Genomic DNA, 23690 nt, shown 5'->3' on the forward strand with positions numbered 1-23690 from the left:
AGACAAATATAAGAAAAAAATAAGTCCCTTCAGGTCTTTTACAATCATTATGCAGACTTAGTAATTTTCTTGATTAATACAAGAGGAATATTTAAAAGATATTACATAGCTATGTTCTGTTTAGGAGACAAAAAATATCTCTTTGCAGAGATAGTTCACAAGTTGTTTCAAAATGGAACTACAAACACCAATTGTCATTTGTTATTTATAGTTGCAATAATGTTGTAGATAAATGCCATTTCTTAGCTAAAACAAATCTAAGTTTATGTTGAAATCCTAGTTAAACCATTTTTATGGGTCAAGGTCAAAGGAGTTGTTGGGTGATTTCTGGTCACCAGAACTTACTTGGAAGAAAAGGAAGCAGGATAAAGTTTTTCAAGGTCCTATGTGTGAAAATTGGTTAGCTAGAAGAAAATTGGTCAGCTATCGTTATTGAAGGAACATGGAGGAGAAAAGCTGGAATAGGAGAAATCTGTGATGTCATATAAAGGACATCATTTGGCTGCCAAAATGAAAAGTGAAAATCAGCAGATGACCAAGACAGATTGAGACTCAGTCGAATATATATGTTGCCAGGAGTGCAGGAAGTAGCACATTTTGTCTGGACCCTCCTCTCGTTCTAATTTACTAGGGGCTAGAAAGCTATTATTGACCAGTCAGTAGAGCAAAACAGCTAGAATTCAGACCTATCAATAGCACTATATCAATCACATTGCCTTTTTGTTTTGTTTTGTTTGATTTTGTTTTGTTGCTACTCTAGCATCTTAAGTATACAGATGCCATCTCAAGAAGGGGGAGAGAAGAGGAAATTAAATTAGGTCCTTGTGTGAGTTCAGTTGCTTCAGGAAACAAATACCATCACAGAATTAGAAGTACAAGACATTTAGTAGAGAAAGACAAATAAAAAAAAAAATAAGTAGGAGAGGGATCAAGAGTAGGTGGTGAGTTACTTTAGACTGGTGCAGGTCTGACACCTATGAAGGGAGAGAGGAAAGGAAGGAGAATGCAGTAGGAAGAGCTTCATGATGCACTGTTCCTCTGAGAAACTCAGCCAGCTCAATGAGGAGTCCAAAATAGAAATACTGCACTGACCATAAACAGCCAGAGTCTAGTACCCCTGCTGCATTCAGTCGCTGGATGGAGAGATTATAACCTTGGTGTGAACAATGTAGCATATTCCAATAACAAGACTGGCTACCACACTCCTCACAGGACCTCTTCTCTGACCATGACATCTGAGCCACAGAACTCTGTTGTTGCCATAGTCCACCCTTCACACTTCACTCTGCACAGATCCATTTTTCTATACAGTTTTGAAGCAGTTGCTCCATTTTTCCTTTGACCCTCTCTTCAGAAAAGGAAACTTGAAATAGAGAGGTTAATAGGATGAATTACATCCTCCATTGTTGCATTTGATCTGGAAACTGCAACTGATGATCATCTTCCTCCCTCTGCTATCCATTCTAAATTCCTCTCACCTTCAGTTATCACCTCTGCAGGTCTCAGTAGCTTACCAAGTATTACCTAAATCTTCATTCCTAAGTCTCTGGTAATCATACACATCCCTGGCTGGGATAATTTCATGTCATAATTCATAGTAAAAATAGTCCAACAGAGTACCAAGAGGAACCAAGTAGAGCACTTGAGTTCCACATACATTCTTCTCTGCCCCAAGGTATAAAAGCAACCCCATCTACTCCTGCTGATCAGGATCAATTTTTACAGCCAGGATGGTGACATTTCTCATCTGCTCATCCTTATTCCCAGGAGTCCAAAGTTCTCAGGCAGCTGCCATAGCTTATAGTTCAATGGGATCTGCTCTGTCTCCTGGAAAAAAATTTTTTTTTCCTTTAGGGACTAAGATCTCCAACCTGCATATCTGTAAGTTTCAGGGATGAAAAGTATAAAGTATTCAGTTGTTCAAGAACACGATGACAAAGAAAAAGTTAAAAAGAAATAGGGGAGAGATCTAAGGATACATTAAACTACTGCATTCTATCAGACAACTCTCCTTCCTTGTACGTCTATTTCTGTTTACAACAGTGATCTCATAAATGTACCTGAAATAATGTTATACACTAAAATAATACATTGACAAAAAACATCATGAGACAGCCTTCTCTCAAGCCATTTAAAATACAAATTATAAAACAAATAGTGTATTTTTCAAAGTCTCTGATTTCAAGGGCTTCCTGTGATGTTCATGACCATCTCTCCACCATCAATGTTCTAAATAAATGATATACTTGAGAGCAAGATGTATTCTTTGTTTCATCATTGTGCAACTGCCCATGTCCCCATTTTCCTAGAGGAAATATGATACTTTCCCAATTTTGATGCTAGTATCCCTTGTTTAAAGTTGATAAAGGACTTCCATTCTCAAGACATCTGTATATTTTCCCTCCTGCAACATTCACCTCTGTCTGTGACTTCTGGATTCAGAGCCCCTTTTGATGGTTACTTCCTCATGCTGATTATTAAGTGTGGACTTTGTTTTAAGCCTCACTTAGTAAGATATAGGAAAAAGATTACTTAACACCTAAAGTTTAAGGTACTTTCCCATGCATACATCCGTGCATGCAAAATACTTTCAATGTCTCCTCTATGAGTAGCAGTAGTAAAAAATAACTGTAAAAAGAAAATCTGAACTAGAATTTGAAGTGAGTGGGTTTGAGATCTGCATCAACAAGTCAAATCAGCATGAGGGTAAGGCAGTTACCCACTCTTTCTGACTTATCTTTTTATTTGTAAAATGAAGATAAAAACCAACCAGATGAGTATTTTCTGAAGATAAAATGAAATAAAAGATGTGAGAGACCATTGTAAACTCTGAAATGGATTATATATGAAGTGATGTAATTATTAATAATATTATAAGTATTTATAATCCAAAGAAATACTTCATCATTAATCAAATCTTCATTTGGTCAGAACAAAGTAATAAAAGGAAGACACTTGAAGTGAGTTGTACTTTTTGGAATCCTTTAAAATGTGCAAAGGATTCCCTACTCAGTACATTCTAAGATTAACCAACCTCATTCCTCTCTTTTACTGTATGATCTTGGCCAATTATTTAGAGTTTAGCCAAGGATTCTTAATCTATCATTAGGATTAGTAACTCTTGTCCTACTCATTTATAAAGCTAATTTGAAACCACATAGAATAATAAAATTAAAGCATTTTATACATTGTAATGTGACAAGCAAATTATAGGCTTTGTCTTTCTTCACTTTACTGTTCTAGATAGTGCTTTGGAAGTCTTAGTTTGGTCCTCTACTCAAACAGACTTAAAGATAGTATTTAATATCATATATATTTGAAATTTCATATCAGAGGAATTTAAATCAAACACTTTTGGTTTCAAGGATTTTTTTTTCATTCTTATGTGCTATATCAACTATATGGTTCCAGGTCAGAGTTGGCCAAAAGAGGAACTCGCATATGGTTTGGAAGACAGAAGTGAGGTAGAGCCAACACTCCCTGAAAGCTATAGCATTCAGACATGGTAAAGGTCAAAACAATAAGGACAGACGAAGAGGTGCTCAGAAAATCCAAGCTTGCCCATATTCTCCTCTGCTCCACATCTAGCTAGTGTCTGACTACAGGCTCCCTTGGCCAACAGAAATACCAGGCCCAGCACCAGAGACTTGGGTAAAAATTCAAAGAGATAAAATCATTTCAGTAGAGGCAACAGCTTTCTCTGAGCTTCCATAATCTCTTGTGCTGTCCACATTGGCTCTGACCTGTCCATTTGCACCAGTGTCTCAGGCAGGCTGGTTAGCAACATATTACTCTGACTCTGACTCTTCCCCTTTTCAGACCTCCACTTCACCTTATCCTAATTTCTCAATAATCCCCCAGTTTCCATAAAATGTATGCTGCCTCTGTTTGCTGACTGATACAAAAGTTACATAATTCTCATGCCTGCTGCAAAACTCTGACAAATGTCATACCTATGCAAAGCTAAATATGCAAAAATAAAAAGTTTAAAAATTTTGTTTTGTTAGTTTAAAACCAATAGGAATTTAGTTATTTTTTTCCTTTTGCTATGTGGGTTTTATTACTGATAACATTTTAGTAGCCAAAGTATAAAATGCCTTTAAGTGCTCTAAAAAACTTAGTGACTCTTGGGTAACCAAGCACCTTAGAAAACTACTTTCTCTATATCTTTACAAGGCAAATGAGGAAACTGACTTCCAGAGAAATCACTTACCTCAGGTCCCTCAGAACAGCCATTCTGTTAAAAGCAAATTTCTTAACATGCCCCCTTACCTAATCATAAAGAATACAAACCATCTACCCAGGGGATCCATTCAATTCAGAATGTCGGGGGCTATGTTTCAAACAGCTTCATTTTTCTATCCATGACCTATTCCTGACTCTTTGGTCCACTTCCGTTTTGTTTCCCATTCTAGAAGCTTCTATGCCAGGCAATATGAATTGTGTTGCTCTTATCTTACCTAAACATACACTAAGGTTCCTTCTCCCTTCCTCATTTTGGCCTTAAATAATAACAATCTCCTAATCCTATCATCAGACATTTGGTGCATTTCCTATAACCTACTCTATTAGTATTATCCATTCTCTATTATCTTTGCTTACTGGTTGTTATTTCAAAGATAATGAAAAAAGGAAGAGGGTGCAGATTGGATTTTTCATGAATAAAACTATCAAATGAATGGTGCACTGAAATCTATTCAGGCAGAGGAAATACCCTCCATTATAACAGATGTCAGTGCATGTTGATGAGTACCCATCTGAATATAATCATTGGAAATGAACATTTCAGAGGCCTGAAATACCTGCAGGCAGCTTTTTCTTAGGTCAGCATTGGAAAGTTTGAGAAATGATGCATTGCTCCCTCAAAATTCATTGGTACTAAATGAATTCTGAATACTAAATTCATTGGTACTTCTCCAAAATTAAATCTTATCTTGCCTGAAAAAGAAGAAATGTTTCTTAAAACACTTCACCTGCCTTTTACTGTTTCCTTTGCCTGGGATATTCTCGGGATAGGTTTTGTTTATTATAACTAGATGTTGGTAAATTCAATCATTTATCTTAATAGGTTTGTTACCTACACATCTAGTTTTTTTTTTAATGTTCATTTATTTATTTTTAAATATTTATTTTTGTGAGAGGGAGAGCACAAGCAGGGGAGGGGCAGGTAGATACATACACACACACAATCCAAAGCAGGCTCCACGCCCTGAGCTGTCAGCACAGAGCCTGACAAGGGGACTCAAACTCAAGAAATGTGAGATCATGACTTGAGCCGAAGGGATGCTCAACTGACTGAGGCACTCAGGTGTCCCTCTATTTATTCTTTTGAGAGAGAAGCCTGGGGAGGGGCAGAAAGAGAGGAGGAGAGAGAATCCCAAGCAGACTCTGCACCATCAGCACAGAGCCCAATGTGGGCTCGAATTCACCAGTCCTGAGATCATGACCTGAGTAGAAATCAAGAGTTGGTCACTTAACAAATGAACTACCCAGGTGCCCCCACATCTAGTTTTTTGTTATTTAATCTGACATTTCCTTACTACCTCTTGTATGCCAGACTTGGTAGAAAGTGTTAGAGGTATAGAATGCAAATCATTAGATTCTAAATTTTGTGAGAGTAGGAACTTCGTACTGTTTATTCACCAGTAATATAATCTATGCCTACCACTTAACTGAGAGCTCTCTAGTTGAAAACAGTGCAGAGTCTGGTAAGAATAATTACACTACTTGTAATGAGTGTGATAATAGTGCTATAAATGCAGAATTGACAGAGCTGACAGGAGGAAAAATATAATTGATATTCTAATTCGAGCATCTCACTATACAAAGTGGGTTGGGTGCCTTTTTGGACAACCTATGGATGAAACTCACCTACAGTAAAACAGTGAAGAAGAAGGTCAAGCCTGATCTCAATCTAGAAAGTGCAATTAGAGGGGAAGAATATTCAAATGTAAAAAAAACCCTAGACATGTTGTACAATAATTGCCATTACTCACGGAGACTCCAATAACCAGAAAAAGGAGCTGAGATCCCTGAAAAGTGAATGGCTTTGCTAACAACTTAGAGGAACCTTCTAATCTGACAAACAAAGCTTGTTGAAATATATTTATACTTCTTCCAAACACATAGAATAAAAATGAAAACTGATGAAAAGCAAGCTAATCAAATAAACAAAATAAAGAGCCCTTCATTTCATTGCCTATCATCCAATTGGCTTTGTTAATGAAAACGGGGCTAAATATGAAAGGAACTGGTTGGTAAAGCATCTAAAGATTCATGTCCTGGCAAAAGAGACAGAGCAAATAAGCAAGTTCACACTAATGGGCTGCTGTAGCATTTTGTATATTTACAATAAGGTCTAAAACTACAGAATCTGCTGGTAAATCACAAACATGTTAAATTCAGTTACGAAATCAAGAATATCTAGAGTAGTAGGAAAAATATGAAGCTTAAATCTAAAATTAAACCCACGAGTATAAACAATTCAACCAAGAGCCAGGTGTTGGATACAAAATCAACTAAAATTTTAGCGACTTCAGTGTTATTTTAGCTAGCAGGAATCATTTCAGAAGGCTGGGAGGCACAGCTTGCCATACCCAAGAGATTGAGCTTACATCCCAAACTTAGAACAGAGCCTTTCCTGGTTATGCTGTTGGTATTTTAAGAAACATGACAGCCCCATCTGCCATCCATATGAGAAGTCACTCTTTCCAAGATGTCACTGAATTTATGCCTGTAACCCCAAACTAACAGGAAAAGGAAATATCATTCTCCCTCATCTCCTTCCAAGAAAGGTTTAATGTGCAATAGTCTAGCACTCTTTCCAAGAAGATAACCAAAGATTTTTTCTACAAATATATATATCAAAGTATGTCAATATCTAAAGAGTATGAGGTAAAAAAAGGGTAGCAATACACACAATGGTTATTTTTAACCTGAAACTTCTTTGCCAAACCTTTAGTAATCACTCCAAATGCATTATCTCATTTAAACCTAATCCTTACAATGATTCTAGGATTAGTTATAGCTATATTCATTTGGTAAATGGAAAAAAAATAAATACCTTAGAAGGTAAGACACTAGTTCAATCAATCAACAAAGATAGCAAAGTTTAGGACTGGGATTCAATCCCATATTTTTATGATGCCAAATTTCATGCTTTTAACTATTCTGACATAGTGTCTCTATAATCACATTACCCTTGAGATTATAATCTTGTGACAGCTCCCATCATCTGTATCAAGGCTCCTCATTCTGCCATTAGTTGGCCATGGATAGAATTCTGGGTATCTATGAACATGGATGTGAAAAACTTAGCATCTGTATTTTTACCAACCTCTAATGCACTTTAGCATATCCTTCATTTATGAATGTAGGCAAAACATCATAGCGATATCAGTAGTACCTCTAACCTTATCACTGATATTTCCATACCACTTTACAGTTGCAAAATAACTCAAAATATTATTTATTGCAATTGCCATTTTTGTAATTATGTTAGTTTTTAGGTCTGCCACTAAAACTTGTCCTTTAGTATACTAATAAAGAAGCCATAGATATCACAATTTTAAAAATATTTTGGCTCAATCCAAATGCCTTACTTTGAAATTCTAATAGTATTGTTTTATATCATTTAAAAACATCATTCTGAGAAGGGTTCCATAGGCTTCACTAGACTACCAAAGAGGTCTGTGGCACACAAAAATTTAAGAAACCCTTCTCCATAAGATATAATCCAAATTCTTTTATAAGGCATCCAATTTTTTTCATGTAGTCTATTAGATAAGGAGCATTTATCACGGGTCCAATCTGATCCCATGAGAGTATTTCTTAATGATTATTTTGAGCTGGAATTAAGGATTGAGTCAGCTTCTCTCTGGAAACTTCTGAAGTTGTTAGGCTGTGAACTCTTTGGTGTGTGTCCCCCATAATGCCCAAAGGAGCATGTATGTGTTAGAGAAAAATGAAGCTAAGTAAACACATCTATAAATACAAATGAATCAGTAAGATTCAGTCACCTCTATTGCCTTACTATCTCCCCCCAGCTCAATTTAAAATCTAAGTGGTTATCCTTGTGTTTTCTATTCCCTTCCAAGTCAACCCTGTTTATCATTAAGTAGCACAACCAGGCTAATTTTTCTAAACAATGACTATGTTAACATCCCATCACTCTTCAAAAAAATCCCATGACTCCTTATCATCTGCAAACCAAAGTTCAGACTCCTTCAATGGATAGCATTCGAGAATTTCCATGTAACAGACCCACTTTAGACTTTCCAACTTAGTCTTCCAACTTCTTCCTCTCCATCATCCTGTTTAATAGACAAAATGGATCAATCACTGTTTCCTGTTTGTGACCCCATATTTTTTTTCCGTTTCTCTGTGCTTTTAATTACCCTCCTCCCTGTTGCTGGGATACTTCTGTAATCTTCACATATCCAAATCACACTTACTTGTCCAGATCCAGTACAAATGGCAACCATCCTCATCCAGTCCTAATTTCTGATTCTTCCCAGGAGACATAAAATCTCTTCTCTGAGCTTTATGTATAATTCACCTATGCCTTTCACTGTCCATCTCCCCTATTCTGTCTAATTTGTAATTATTTAATATATAACATCACTCCCATAATAGTAATAGTAACAGCAATTGAGCATTTATGCTGAGAACTACTAAACACTTTAGTTGAACTGCCTTATTTAACTTTCACAATCACCCTGTGAGTTAGAATCTATTACTAGTACCATTTTATAGATGAAGAAACTGAGGCATTAATGATTAGACTATCTTGCCAAAGGATTTAAATACTAGCCTTCAAACTCAAGAACTCTAACCCTAGAATTCACCCTTGACCATCCTTCACTATTCTGCCTTATCTAATAGACTGTAAGCTCACTGAAAACATTTCTGAGTTTGTTACAACTTAATTGTTTACACAATGCCCAGCACTGTGTTTTGGGTGTAATCTGTGTTCAATAAATATTTGAGTAAATATTTTTTAGATATTCACCTATGAATCACAGTGTTTGAGACAAAATGAAAGTTAGGGAAAACAGTGTCTTCTTCTAAAAAATATTTTATTTCTTTTTACTGGAGTCATCAGTGAACTTAACTTTTCTTTTATATGTATTAAGCTTAATAAAGTATGTAACATGACGGTTCCACTTAATAATTGTTCAATAAATGTTACTGATAGTTACTGTTTTTTTCTTGCTATTATTATTGTTCTTGTTACCACAGTGACTTAGGAAGAAATGTTGAAGACTCCCATTGCACATAAGAGAATACTGTCTTCAAAGCCAGAACTTAAGCCAGTGGCTTCTCATTTCCAGCCTTTGGCTCAAACTGATAGAGCCCACAGCTATCACCTAATCTCAAGAATCACATCTACTTCTTTAACAAAGAGTAGAAATGAAATCCATTCATTACTGGCCTGTGACATATTTAGTAGCATTCAGAAATTCAATTTCTATGATCATCTTTATTCATTTATTTGAGACAGAAGTTGTAATAGAAAAAAAAATTGAAGACGATTTGTGTGCTTAACTAGCACCAGAAAATTCAAGATGTTATGCAACTTCCATTTTTAAATAGCTTCTTCTTCTACCTCAGAATTGCAAGTATAGGAGAAATAACCAACCTTTGTTTTGAAGTCTCTGGCTTTTGTCATTTCATGGCAAATTTTAAAATGCTTAAAGATAACATCTTTGATTCATTCTGGCTGGAAAGATAAAGCCAGTATGCTAGTATTCCAACTTCAAAAGATATATACTGCTAAGTCACTCCCTGCTTGTGATCTATCATCCTTTCTGAGGAATAAAAACTGTTGCATAGACCAAATGGACAGAAGGGGAAAAATTAAATTTAACAGCTTTCTGCAACAGACATGCCTTTCTCTAGAGACCACTCCAATTATCTTAACCGTAATAAAAAGTTAATTGTTAGTAGCCTTCCCTCTGCCAGCTTTCTTCAAGTTCAGTCCTCAAACAAGCAGATTGCCTTCAAAGTAAATAGAAATTCATTGCAGGGATGCAGAAATGTGAGTGCTCAACCTGGAAGCAATGACCCAAGTGCTTCATACTCCATTTCTATCTCTGACTTTCACTGTGACTCTAAACAGATGACAAATTACCCTTGATTTGAACTTAACAGCTGTCTACTCTCCCCACCTCAGCGTGCTTCCCCTCCCCTTACCTTCTCTAATATGATCTTCTTCCTGTATATCCCATCTCTGTTAATGACACCATGATCTACCCAGTCACTGTGTCCCTTTCACAGTCCTTACGAAGATATTCATTCAACTGTGTTAGCCCTCTCCTAATGCCTTCCCAGATGCTGAAGAATTAGGTCCCTTTCGTACTATTTGTTCTATGCTCCCTCTCCAGATTTTGTGAGTTCACCTTGCCACTTTAACATTTTATCAAAAGCAAAAATAGCCATTGTGCCAGACTGGAAAGGTTATATACCTTTAAACCAAAAGGGAACATGCTCCAACAGGTATATCATATTCATTAGCAACAATATAGCCTTCGCTTGTAAAGGGCTTGGCAAACTGTCAGACCTCAACTAGCATTCCCCTCTTTTGAGATTGCTAAACCTTCATTTCTTACCAGCATTTTTCTTGTCCCTCAAGTAAAACTGAAAAAGGGAACTCAGAACTGGAATTCAGATAGCACCACGTCACACAGTCTTATTGTTCCTGTCAAAAACAACTGCCACCACTTTTATTATTTGGGTCAGTTTTATAGTTTCCCAAGCACTAAAACAATGCTGCTTAAAATGGCCACTGGCCACTTTTGATTATTCTCTTCAACTGTTCCATACAAGTACTCTTCTAACAGAAAAAGAGAGGAACTGAAAGAGAGAGAGAAAAGGTGATGTAAACCTGGCTTTTGTTGGACTTCTGATAGTAGAGATATTCTAGAATGACTGTGAATGATGCAATTTCGACTAGAACAGGCCTTTTAGATTAAGACAGCATTGTCCAAATGAATAAACATGATTTTAAATTAAAAAAAAACATAAAAATAAAAATAAAGGTGCAAATATTGGTGGAAACTCAAAATTAGTTTACCTGTATTGGTGTATTATAAAAAATATTTGGAAACTGCTGGATGATCACATTACCCAAATAACAGAAAGATGCTTAGAGGTACAGTAACCTCTCAGCTATTCACTTTTGTTGAGCTATTTCCCCTTCTCCCATGGATTCAGAGCCAAAGTCATTTTTATGCTTTTATATATAGTCCAGTTTACAAGAATAAAGGGCAGGGTGGTTGGCATTTCTGCCCATAAGAATACTGTTGAAACATAATCTTCACATCTTTAAATTCCTCTAAACCAGAAACCTCATAGTCTCCCTAAAACCTCCCTTGTCATACAAATACTAACTGCTCACCAAGGACCACTGAATTTTATCCCTGAATACTGCCTCGGTCTGTCCCTCCACCCCATTTGCCCTACAGCGATGCCGCAATGCATACAGCAAAGGGTGGTGCTCCCGGCATCACAGCACAGGGTCTGGACATCAACACAAACTCTTTAGCATGGACACTATATGTATTCTATCCAGGTTCATTTCTCAACATTCCCCTTACATGCACACTCCTGAAATACTGAATTTGCTATAGTGTCCCACCCATACCTGATGTTTCTTTGGGTCTCCATATTTTGGGGAACTTCCAATTACCTAGAATGCCCTTCATTCCCCATTATCAACTTTTACTTGCCTAGTTAATTCTTGTCCCTTCTTCAAAATTCCTCTGTTCTGTTCCCACACAAGACTTACTTTAACCTTCACTCTTGATCCCAGTCCCTGTTAGACTTCTATCACTTTATTCATTAAACTTTGTCTTACCATATTATATTCATATGATGTGTTTATGTGTCAGCCTCTTCCACTAGATTGGAAGTTCTTTGAAGTCAAAGACTTTCTCTTATTATTTTTGTATTTTCAGAGCATTTAACATATAATGGAGGTTCAAATATATTTATTAAACTTAACTGAATGTGTATTTTTATTTCTCCATAATGTCATATGCAATAGGTGATTCAGATATCTACCTAGGGTATCCCTAACCAAATGCTCAGACAATATATCCCTTCACATTAAGCTAGTCCACAGCTTATGCATGTGGGTAAGCCTATAAGAAAATAGAAAAAAAAAACCTCTTTTATCATATCAACTATTGCCTAAAGAAAATGGATTCTGGTCATTTCCTTGGTCTGCCACACTTTGATGGATTTGGGTTTGCAAGTTTGCTCAGGAGCTGAGACGAACTGAAGTTCTATGGACAAGAGAGGGAAGAAGTGAGAGGTGTAAGCAAATTGATAAGATGGTAGACATTTGAGCGCTTCATGAGAAAGTGCTCTCATTACCCACCCCGACCCCTTCAGTTAATATTACTAATTCACAAAATTTGTGGGAGTATATTTCTTGAGGAACCTGGAGAAAAGGATAAAGGATAAGCATATGCATGTGTGCAGGTGAGAGATGAAATGAGCATGAGAGCAAAAGTCCATAGAACTTACATATAAATACATATGAATTCTATAAATATAAATTATGAATATGTACACACACACACACACACACGCAGTACTAGCACTCTGCACTTGAAAAGACACATCAGGAATCCATTGACAGGGTCTGTATTTTAGCAATACAATCCAAAAAGTAAAACTAATAGACATCATCAGATTTTAGAGAAGACAGCAAGAACACTGGGTCAGTAATATTAGTCACCAAAAACATTTTTGGAAAAAGCTGAATTGAAACTGGGCTCCAAGTGACCTGGAGAAATGAGTTAATGGGACGTGATTTAGGAAAGGGATAGCCATAAATTCAGAAGCAGCAATTGAGAAAAAAAAGAATCAATCTGACTAGGGCAGAGGGTGTATTTGAGGCAAATACTATATTTTTTATCCAGGAATGTAGCATCTCACCTCTTTGAACTGGTATCAAGTAGCTTAGCACTCTGACCAAATGCTTTCATTCAGCTATCAGTCATCTCATTACCAATTTTTATGCTCTAAAAACCAGACCATCCTATTAAGAACTTTCAGGAGTAAGAGTACTCTGAGCATCTGTGTCTAATAATTTCAAATCTCTCCCTTGGCCTTTTCCTAACCATAGTATTTGAATTATTTTGACAAAAAACAATTATTTCTCTTATTATATTTTGAAGACTGACCTTAGCACTTTATACAACAGTAAAGTCTTTCTACGTCTTCGGTATCACCAAGACTCAATTTCTCACACTGGCATCTAGAACATGAGGTAACTAGATGGTGCTTTGTAAAGTTCCATTAAAATTATGACAAATTGTATTTGCCACTTTACATTTATTAGTACCATGGATGCTCATTGCTTTTACCAAAAAGGCTGAGTTTCCTTTTCTTGTTTCTCAGGTAGGTGATAGTTAGGAAATCCTAGAAAAGGCCTGCATCAGTTCAAATCCTTGTTCAACTCCTTATGGAGATATCTGACCTTAGGCAACTTACTTCATTGACCTCTAAAACTCTTTCTTCATCTGTGGAATGTTGATGTTAAAAATGAAACCTGCCTTATTTGTATGGATTAAGTGACCTAATGTTAACATGTCTATTAATTACCATTAGGCTCATTATGAGAAATAAAGTCCAGAGAAAGAAGTCCACAGATGAGCGATCTGTATGGTGGCTTCATTGTACCAGGGATTCAGGATCTCTCTGTCTTGTTACTAGACAGTACTTAGCTTCTATTCTCATGGTCATTTCATTATCCTAGAAGGAGAACTATTAACCAGGACACATCACATTTCAAGCAGCAGGAGGAAGGGGAAAAGGAGGGAGTATTGCCTACTTGTAAAAGACGATTCTTGGACACCCTATCTGGCAGCCTCACTATTAACGCACCAGGCAAAATTTGTCACTTATGATCTACATGTGAAGGAGACTAGTGAAATGGTCAAGGACAGCTATTGTAACTGTAGTGGCCAAGGGCAGGCCGCCTAAAGATGGGCCAGATGGCATGAAGATTATTTTGAGTTAAAAAACAATCAAAATGGGGTGCCTCGGTGGCTCAGTCTGTTGAGGGTCTGACTTCAGTTCAGGTCATGATCTCACCATTCATGGGTTTAAGCCTGTGTCAGACTTTGCACTGACAATGAGGACCCTGCTTTGGATTCTCTGTCTCCTTCTCTCTCTGTCTCTCCCCAACTCTTGTGCATGCTCTCTCCCTCTCAAAAATAAATAAACATTAAAAAAATCTTTAAAGCAATCAAAACCCAGCAGATTCAGGAAAAGTTTTTTTTTTTTTACTTCCTTTTCAACTATCTAAAAATTTTTAGATAGAGGACCAGCTCCAGTAACAGAGCTATCACTATAGCTGAATAATTATAATATGAACTATGCATGGTAGACAGGGAGGAACCTAGCAAGGCCCGTTTGATCACAGTCCTATGTCCCATTGTTTTTCAGCAGCCCAGCAAACATTTGTTTACCAAACATTTGCTCTTTTTCATTTTCCTGTGAATTGCATTTCTTGTATTTGAAGTCCGAGACCCCTACACACTTCTCCTTGGTTCAAAATGAAATATATACCTCATTTTTGCCTGTCTTTGGAATCTCATGTCTGTGTGGATTCTCTATACATAGGAAATTAAATTTGATTTGTTCCTGTTCATCTGTGAGGAGCAAATCTGACAATCCATCAGTTTGATTCTTAGTCTTGGTAGAGGATGTTGAAGAGTAGTGGAAATTCTTCTTCCCTGACCTAATCTTTTTAGTTTTTGGTTAGGTTTTTGTTTAAACTATAATCAACAGATTTTCTTATCTGCAACATCATTATCATAGAAATATGAATTCTATTTAGAATCCCAATTAGATGATAATCAAATAAAGATTTCATATGCCATTGGAATCCTGGGTCCAACTAATGTCCGTCTAATGTTCATTATGTAGAATGTCAATACAATTTAGCATTAATACAAGCCTAAAATTATACTTTGCCTCAGAATGACCCACTCTAAGCATTACTTTGGAAAAATATGAAAAATAGTTATTTGGGAAAAATAGATGTATTTGCTGTCCCAAACTAAGAACTTTACAGTTTATCCAATTCCCATATATGGTTCAAACCAGAATATCATAAATTATTAGCATGTAAGTAGCCAAAAGTAAACAGGCATGCTGATAAATGATTACCTGCAAAATGTCATCTGTTAACATCCTTTCTGAACAAACATAAAAGTCCGTTTTCCCAATTTGTTTTTCTGCCCAAGAAACTCATTATTTAGGATGTGATTAATGTACTGTTACTTCAATATCACTGACGCATGTACTTAGTCACATGGATCACATACATAGAATAAAAACTTGCCAGAAGTGAATTACTGGAAAAGTTGAGATCTCAAAGCAGTGAAATCACTTGTAATTTAATCAATAATATCTTCAGGAATTGGGGCGCCTGGGTGGCGCAGTCGGTTAAGCGTCCGACTTCAGCCAGGTCACGATCTCGTGGTCCGTGAGTTCGAGCCCCGCGTCGGGCTCTGGGCTGATGGCTCAGAGCCTGGAGCCTGTTTCCGATTCTGTGTCTCCCTCTCTCTCTGCCCCTCCCTCGTTCATGCTCTGTCTCTCTCTGTCCCAAAAATAAATAAACGTTGAAAAAAAAAAATTTAAAAAAAAAAAAAAAAATAATATCTTCAGGAATTAAGGCACCTGGTTCAATTGAGAATAGAGCTGCTCTGGAAATTACATGGTTAACTTTGCTATTTCTTTTTTTAGGAATAAAATTATTTTGCAGCACTATATTGGACAAGAATTTGGGTTCATGTTCAAAATGGCTGCAAGTATCCAAAAATAGACTTCTATAACCATATGTTCCAAAAAAAATAGTTATCTCATCAGAAAACTATAATGAAGGCTGATAATGTTTCAAGGACTTACTGTAGATACATTAGTATCTGATGGAAATAATCTTTAAAAATTGGGGGTAGGGTGCTAAGAACTATAAACACAACTAAAATGAGTGATAGACTATGAATATTTTTGCAAGGCAGCTTTAGGGAAGCTAAAGGAAGGCAAAGAAATCTGTACTCAAGCCAGAACTTAGAATGCTGAGTTGGTTACTGAGAAAAAAATGATGTTGATATAGAAAAGGAGTAAAGAGGACTGATAAAATCAGCTTCTACGATGTCTTCTGCTGTGTTCTTACGTACTCAATCATGAAATACCTAATCCTGCAAATTGGGAAAGGATTTTGAAACAACATACTTATAGTGCACATGGTTACTTCCTGTTAGCTATTTTGGTTGAAAGATGGGGCAAAAAGTATTGCCAAATTTTTTTCTCATTTAAAGAAAACAATATGAAAGTATAGTGGGCCCTAGGAGGCAGGAGTCAACTGATTCCTTTATAGAAGAATACTATAAGTAATTGCACACCTGATGAAATATATCTTCTACTGAATATGGCACACAGAATGAAATATTTCTTCTACTGAATATAGGTTCTGTGTTTAAGATATCTATCCAAAGACAGTGTGTGGGAAGGACAAGTTTTCTTGCCTATGGTCATATCTAATGGGATACTGAAGCTGCTAGTAGATAGCAAGAGCCAAGTGTTAAATTTTCAGGAATTCTGCCAACTAGTTTTTAAATGCAGCTACTGTTAAAAATTACATTACATAAACTTAAAATAGAAAAATTATACTAAGGGGTACCTGGGTGGCTTAGTCAGTTGAGCATCCAACTTCAGCTCAGGTCATGATCTCATGGTTCTGAGTTCAAGCCCTACATCAGGCTCTCTGCTGTCAGCATGGTGCCTGGAGTCTGCTTCCGATTTCTATGTCTCTCCCTCTCTCTCTGCCTCTCACCTGTTTGTTCTGTCTCTCTGTCTCTCTCTATCTATGTCTCTCTCTCTCTCTCTCTGTCTCTCTGTTTCTCTCAAAAATAAATAAATAAATAAGCTTAAAAACAGGAATTATATTAAAAACAAAAGTAATAAATACCAAAAGCTGATCACTTCTTAATTATTTTTTACCATATTTATTAACTATGGTCTTGAGGCTATTTACATCTATTTTGTCTGTATAATGGAAATACTATATAATGCCAGACTTTGTGCATCTCTTCCCAATTCCAAGTTCAAGGACATCATATTAATAGTTTGAAATTGGCCATGCTGGAAGTATTTACATCATGGAAACCATTAAATGCTGTAAATCAAGGGTTGATCTATTATTTTGTTGATTAGTATCTAAATTTAAAGTTCTGGAAAAATGTTAAATATTAAGATTAAAGTGGATCATGTCCCCAGGTGTTATGAATTTCCCCCCAAAATGAGAAAATATGCTTCTAGTATTCAAAAACTCTTATCCAATTCAGCAGAGAAATAGCTTGCATGATTAAAGAATGAGTAAAGTCGCAATGGGCATCTTCATTGTTTCACTTTTTTCTTATTAAACTAAATTAGAGTATCAGTCAACATTCATGTTGGTTTTGCATTCATTTATCAATGTCATGAGTGACTCCTATTGTCAACTATGATAGTAATAAAGAATTTATTGCAACGTGACTTTGTCAGATCATTGTTGAATCGCAACCATAGGTAAACTGTAATAGAAGAGTTTAACAAAATCAACAAAAGCATTTGTTGAGAATCAGTTGATTGTGTGGATTAACAATAAAGAATATTGTTTAATTTCATAATTATTTATAAATGTACTATACAGCCTTCATATCATTAAAGTTTATTATAAACTTACGTATGCACATATATGCATGTTCTTTTATCAGAGGGCCTGTTGTTAAACATATCCAATATACCACCATCAATATGTAAGTTATAGAGCATTCTTCTAAAAGTATGCTTCCCCAGGGGTACCTGGGTGCCTCAGTTGGTTAAGTGACCGACTTTGGCTCAGGTCATGGTCTCGCAGTTCATGAGTTCGAGCTCTGTGTTGGACTCTATGTTGACAGCTCAGAGCCTGGATCCTGCTTCAGATTCTGTGTCTCCCTCTCTCTCCACCTCTCCCCCATTCACATTCTGTCTCTCTCTTTCAAAAATAAACATTAAAAAACATTAAAAATATGCTACCCCCAAAACACTGTGGCTTTATGCTTTAATCAATCCGTTCTTGAATTTATTTATATTTTTAACCTGCATTCCCTTTTACCCTTAATGGTATCACTTACAAGGTAAAGTATTGCTTCTGTCAGACTGGTTCACTTTTCCATTTGTGACTTCATGTATCTCAGTGACGTCCCCTCTCAGCTTCCATTACTTCAAAATGAAGATCTCTCATCTAACTGATTCAGCCTCTATCTTTGCTTATTTCTGTTGTTCAGAAATCCCCTATAAACCAAAGACCACGATATGCATTCACTTGATCAAAAAATTTTTTCCATATTATCCATTGATATTGCCAAGATCTAGAAAGCCTGGAAAAAGTTATGCCACCATCAGAGACGTCAATAAAAGGAAGTGAGTTCTACTCTCAACCCTGCACCAGAGACTGCAAATGGCAGATGAACAAAAGGTTCAAGATCCATGCAGAAACGAGACTATTTTGAGAATGGGAAAAGGAAATCATGAGACTACTGGAATGTAATCAAGAAAGCATTCCAATGCCTTTGGATTACCATTAATGTTTTCCAAATTGAGGTGCATCCATAAGTAATTGGCTATAAGTAGAGGGTTCCATCTTTTTTTTTAATATTAGTAATACCTCAACATACTATGTGCTGCACTAGGTGCTGGGGATACAACTGTGAGGAGGCTATACTTAGAGCCTACCCTCAGGAAGCCTGTATCCCAAGGTTGGAAAGAATAACTTCTTTGACATTTTGCTTCTTAAGGAAGCATGTTTTCTATTTCTATAGCAGTACCTGTCCTTTCCTTGACCTTCTCTAGACCTGTACCATCCCGAGACCATTCTGAGAAATATCTTGACTTCAAATATTTCTACACATATGTATATGTCTATAACTATATCCCACTAATTTAGTGTTACATTTATCCACTCCACGGTTATTCTTCTTTTATCTCATCATTAAATAGACTATCTTAAATAGGCTACATCCGACATTATTGCTTCTTTCACCTTACTCCCTGATCATATATTTTGTTATTTTCTCACTCCTTCACTCCACTCCAGCCACACTGGCCTCATTGCTGGTCATCAGACATGCCAGGCACACTCCAAATTTAGGAAATTTGCACTGGATATTTCCTATGCCTGGAACATTCACATGAGTAACTCCTTTACATCTAAATCTTAGTTCAGTGTCACCTTCTTAATAAGACTTGCCCTGACTACCTGTGATGGTTATTATATGTGTTAATTTGGCAAGGCTATGGTGCCCAGTTTGTTAGTGCTTCTGTGAAGGCTTATTATAAATGAGCAACATTTAAAATCAGTTGACTTTAACTAAAAGAGGTTACTTTTACCAATATGGATGAGACTTATCCAATCAGTTAAAGGCTAAAGAGCAAAAATTGATGCTTCCAGGAGAATTCTACCTCAAGATTGTAACACAGATCCTGCCTAAGTTACGAGCATGTTCATTGGCCCTATAGATTTCATCACTTGTCAGCTCCCCAGTATGTGAGCCAATTCCTTAAAATCTGTGTGTGTATACAAATATGTGTGTATGTGTGTGTATAAAATCTCTCTCTCTCTCTCTCTATATATATATATATATACATATATATAATAAATATAAATTTAAGATTTTAAGGAATTTTTTTAAATATTTTTAAGTTTATTTAGTGTGGGTGTGGGTGTGTGTGTGTGACAGAGAGAGAGAGAGAGAGAGACAGAGAGAGAAGGGCAGAGAGAGAGAATCCCAAGCAGACTCTGCACTGTCAGTGTGGCATCCAATGTGGAGCTTGAACTCACGAACTGTGAGATCATGACCTGAGCCGAAATCAAGAGTCAAACGCTTAACCAACTGAGCCACCCAGATTTTAAGGAATTTTTAATGGAATGTGTGCACAGAACCAATAAGAAAATGATGATTGACATACTATCCTACTTAAAATTGCACTTTCTGGAACTGCCAAGTCTGTTTATTTTTCTATACTCATTTTCCCCCATAAAATTTCTTATATTAAAACATACTATTGAATTTACTTCCTTTTTAGTTTATTATTTATTGACTATCTCTCATCCATACTAGGAAAATATACCATAATGGAAGACAATTTTGTCAGTTTGTTCACTGATGTGTCCCAGTGAACAACACCAAACCAAAACACTGCCCAACACATGATGGATGCTGAATAAATATTCGTTGAGTGTATTAATGGTCTATCACGTCCAAATATAATGCATAAGACATTATGCAAAAACAACTTTGCTACCATTATCTTAATATTAACAATTTCTGCAATTTACCAAGAATTACTACAAACAAGATACACCATAATTTCATCTTTTTCTGTTTATGTCACTTAAAATCACAAAAACCCTATGAGGTGAGTTGGATAATTAATCTTGTTTTTCTAACAAGGATGCTGATTTACAGAGAGTTAGATGATTTCCCAAGATCACAAAGCTCACAAGTGTCAGGATTTAGTAAGTGGACTAAAACACATGTCGATTTTCTTCTGGAGCCTATTGCTCTTAATTACTCTGATATTGGGAACTATTGAGATATTAAATCTTTACCCCAATTCCCTGAATTACTCCACATAATTGAAAAGAGTAACAAAGCTAAGCTTGGCCAAGTTACTTTGTAAAGACAGCAAGGTTTTGCCCTAATGAAACCCATCTCAAATGTATACTCATCTATATTTTGCCTTGTTTTCATTCTGATCTAAAGAAAGACGAGGGTTTTATTTTAGCAAGACTTTTTGTCTTTCCACTCATTTCTTCCACTGTTATGAACAGTTCATCTGTAATTTAAAACTATGAACTATAAATCTTGCTGATAGCCATGCATATCTCCTGAAAAGACACTTCATACTGCCTGGGTTTTATTATTACAATTTGTCAGATCAGTTGGCAATTGAGAGACTTGTTCTTATCTATCAGCTATAATAGGTAGTGAAATAATAAGCGAGTGAAGCACATATTCATTAATCATCTTTCTCCAATTCTTTTCTTAGCAAAACTCATGTGGCTTTGAAATCAAGTTGCTTTATAAACTTTTAGGAAATAAGCAGAGAATGTGAAGAGAAGTAGATTCTATTAAGGTTATGTTTCAAGGATATGCCCATTATAATGAGGTTCCAAGAAATGTCTGTGTCTGAGATAAAGTGATCAGTATGTACAGGAGAGTTCAGGGTGGCTGCTGGGTTGTTTGCTTGAGCACACTTAAAAATTGTGAATGTGATTGCATTTCATTCTTAGGATATGTATAACTCATAGGATATTCAGCTTACATCTAAAATAATGGCATTTTCTTTTGCTTTTATTACATCAAGATCAAACTTTTTCTCATGAGAATCTATTTCTTAGTTCCCTCATGTAAGAAATGAATCTTAAGGCACCATCTCTAAATAAATTATAACCATAATCTAAAAATATCCAGGCCTCAAATGCTAGTAAACCACTGTACTACTTTGATTGCAAAGAATAGTAGAGTCAGCTGGCTTAGGCAAAAAATAAAAATGACTGCCTCACATAACTAAAAGTTCAGGAATAATTTAACATCAGCAACATCTGAATCCAGGTCCTCTCCATTTATCTATGGCACTTTCTTCTCTGTCACCTTTCTGCCCAGAAGATTTTTCATGCTGTGCTAGGAAGCCAGCCAACACTAGTTCCAGATATGTCTCTTCACAGTTAACAACTCTATTTGGGATGGGGGGAAAGAAGTGTTTTAATATTTTCTTCTGAATATTTTTAGAAAGGAGTTTTGGACTTGAGTCCCATTGACCTGATAGGTTGTAGGACGGGCAAGCAAAACCAATCAGTGAAGTCAGGGAAATAGAATATTCTTACTGACTAAGCATGTGTCATATGCCCATTCTCAACCTGGGGATAGGTCTGGGGACAGATCAGAATCACCCAGGAACACAGACTGAGAGTTGAAAAAACTGCATCCCTTCCTCAGGATTCACTAAACTAGCCTACTTTTCCCTCTACCTTTTTTTTTTTTTTTTTTTTATGAAACAGGATCTGAAACACAACAGAAAACCATTATCTCTTAAAACGGAAAAAAATGTAAAGAAACTGCTGCTTTTAGCTTGTAGTTGTTTTTTTGTTTTTTTTTTTTTTTTTGTTTTTTTTTTGTTTTTTTTTTCCATGAGTAGCAGCCTGGCAGGGAATGAAAGCCAGTCACCTGGCAATCATGAAGCTCAAGTACCAGTCCTGGCTCATCCACCATCTAAATAAATGAATTTCTGTAAGTTTTACTGCCTAAGAATTCAAGTTTAAGAAACAGCGTGCCTGGGATCAAATCTGTAACACTTCTTTCTAGATAGTGGGTCTTTTGAAATGTTAGAAATTGAATTGTGTTCTCCAAAAATACATGTTGAAGTCTTAACCCTTGGTACTGAATAAATATGACTTTATTTGAAAACAGGGTCCTTGAATATGTAATCAAGTTAAGATGAAGTAATTGGAGTGGGTTTTACTCTAATATGAGTAGTGTCCTTAGAAGGAAGGGAAAACAGAGACACAAAAACACAGAGAGAGAATTCCATGTGATGACAGAGACAGAGATTATAGTGATGCATCTACAAGATAACAAATACCAAAGACTGCTACCAACAGAAGCAAGGAAGAATTCTCCCCTACAGGTTTCAGAGAGAGTACGACTATGTCAGTTGGACTTCTAGCTTCAATAACTGTGAGAGAGTAAATTTCTGTTTTAAACCACCCACTTTGGGGGTACTTTGTTAGAACACCCTCAAGAAACTATTATAACAATATTCCTAAATGGTTTAAGACCCAGTTTCCTCAATTATGAAATGGAAGAACCTCAGCCTTATTTGATTGTTGTGACAATGTATACTACTGGATGAGTACTGGGTCTAGTACAGAATAGGTACAAAATAAATGGGAGAGGGCATTTACTACCACTGAATGCTATTGTGATTAATAACTCATCATTGACAACTTCACATATTTCAGGGAGTTCTCATAAAAACCCTGTTAGCTAGACAGAATGGGGATTCTTGTCCCTATTTTACATATGACATACTGAGACTAAAAGAAATTCAAACTTATGCAAATTCACACAGCTACCTTGTGATAGATCTTTGATCTAGATTGATCTACATCTAGATCTAGATCGATACAGATCTAAATCTAGATTAACCTTGTGATAGATCTAGGGTTTGATATTAAGCATTCTGAATGTTAGTGGGAATTTCTTAACCTTTAAGAAAGTATCTCTCCGGGGTACCTGGGTGGTTCAGTCAGTTAAGCATCTGACTTGGGCTCTGGTCATGATCTCACAGCTTGTGAATTTGAGCCCCATGTCGGGCTCTGTGCTGATAGCTCAGAGCCTGGAGCCTGCTTCAGATTCTGTGTCTCCCTCTGTCTCTGACCCTGCCCTGCTCACGCTCTATCCCTCTGTCAAAAATAAATGAACATTAAGAAAGAAAGAAAGAAAGAAAGAAAGAAAGAAAGAAAGAAAGAAAGAAAGAAAGAAAGAAAGAATCTCTCAGACTAGCATAGTCTCTTTACCTTTCAGGTTGAGGGTCTAATATTACTGAACATCTTCTGTGTGTGTCACTTTTCTAGGTGAAATATT

This window comes from Lynx canadensis, chromosome D1 (assembly GCF_007474595.2).
Source record: "Lynx canadensis isolate LIC74 chromosome D1, mLynCan4.pri.v2, whole genome shotgun sequence".
NCBI lineage: Eukaryota > Metazoa > Chordata > Mammalia > Carnivora > Felidae > Lynx > Lynx canadensis.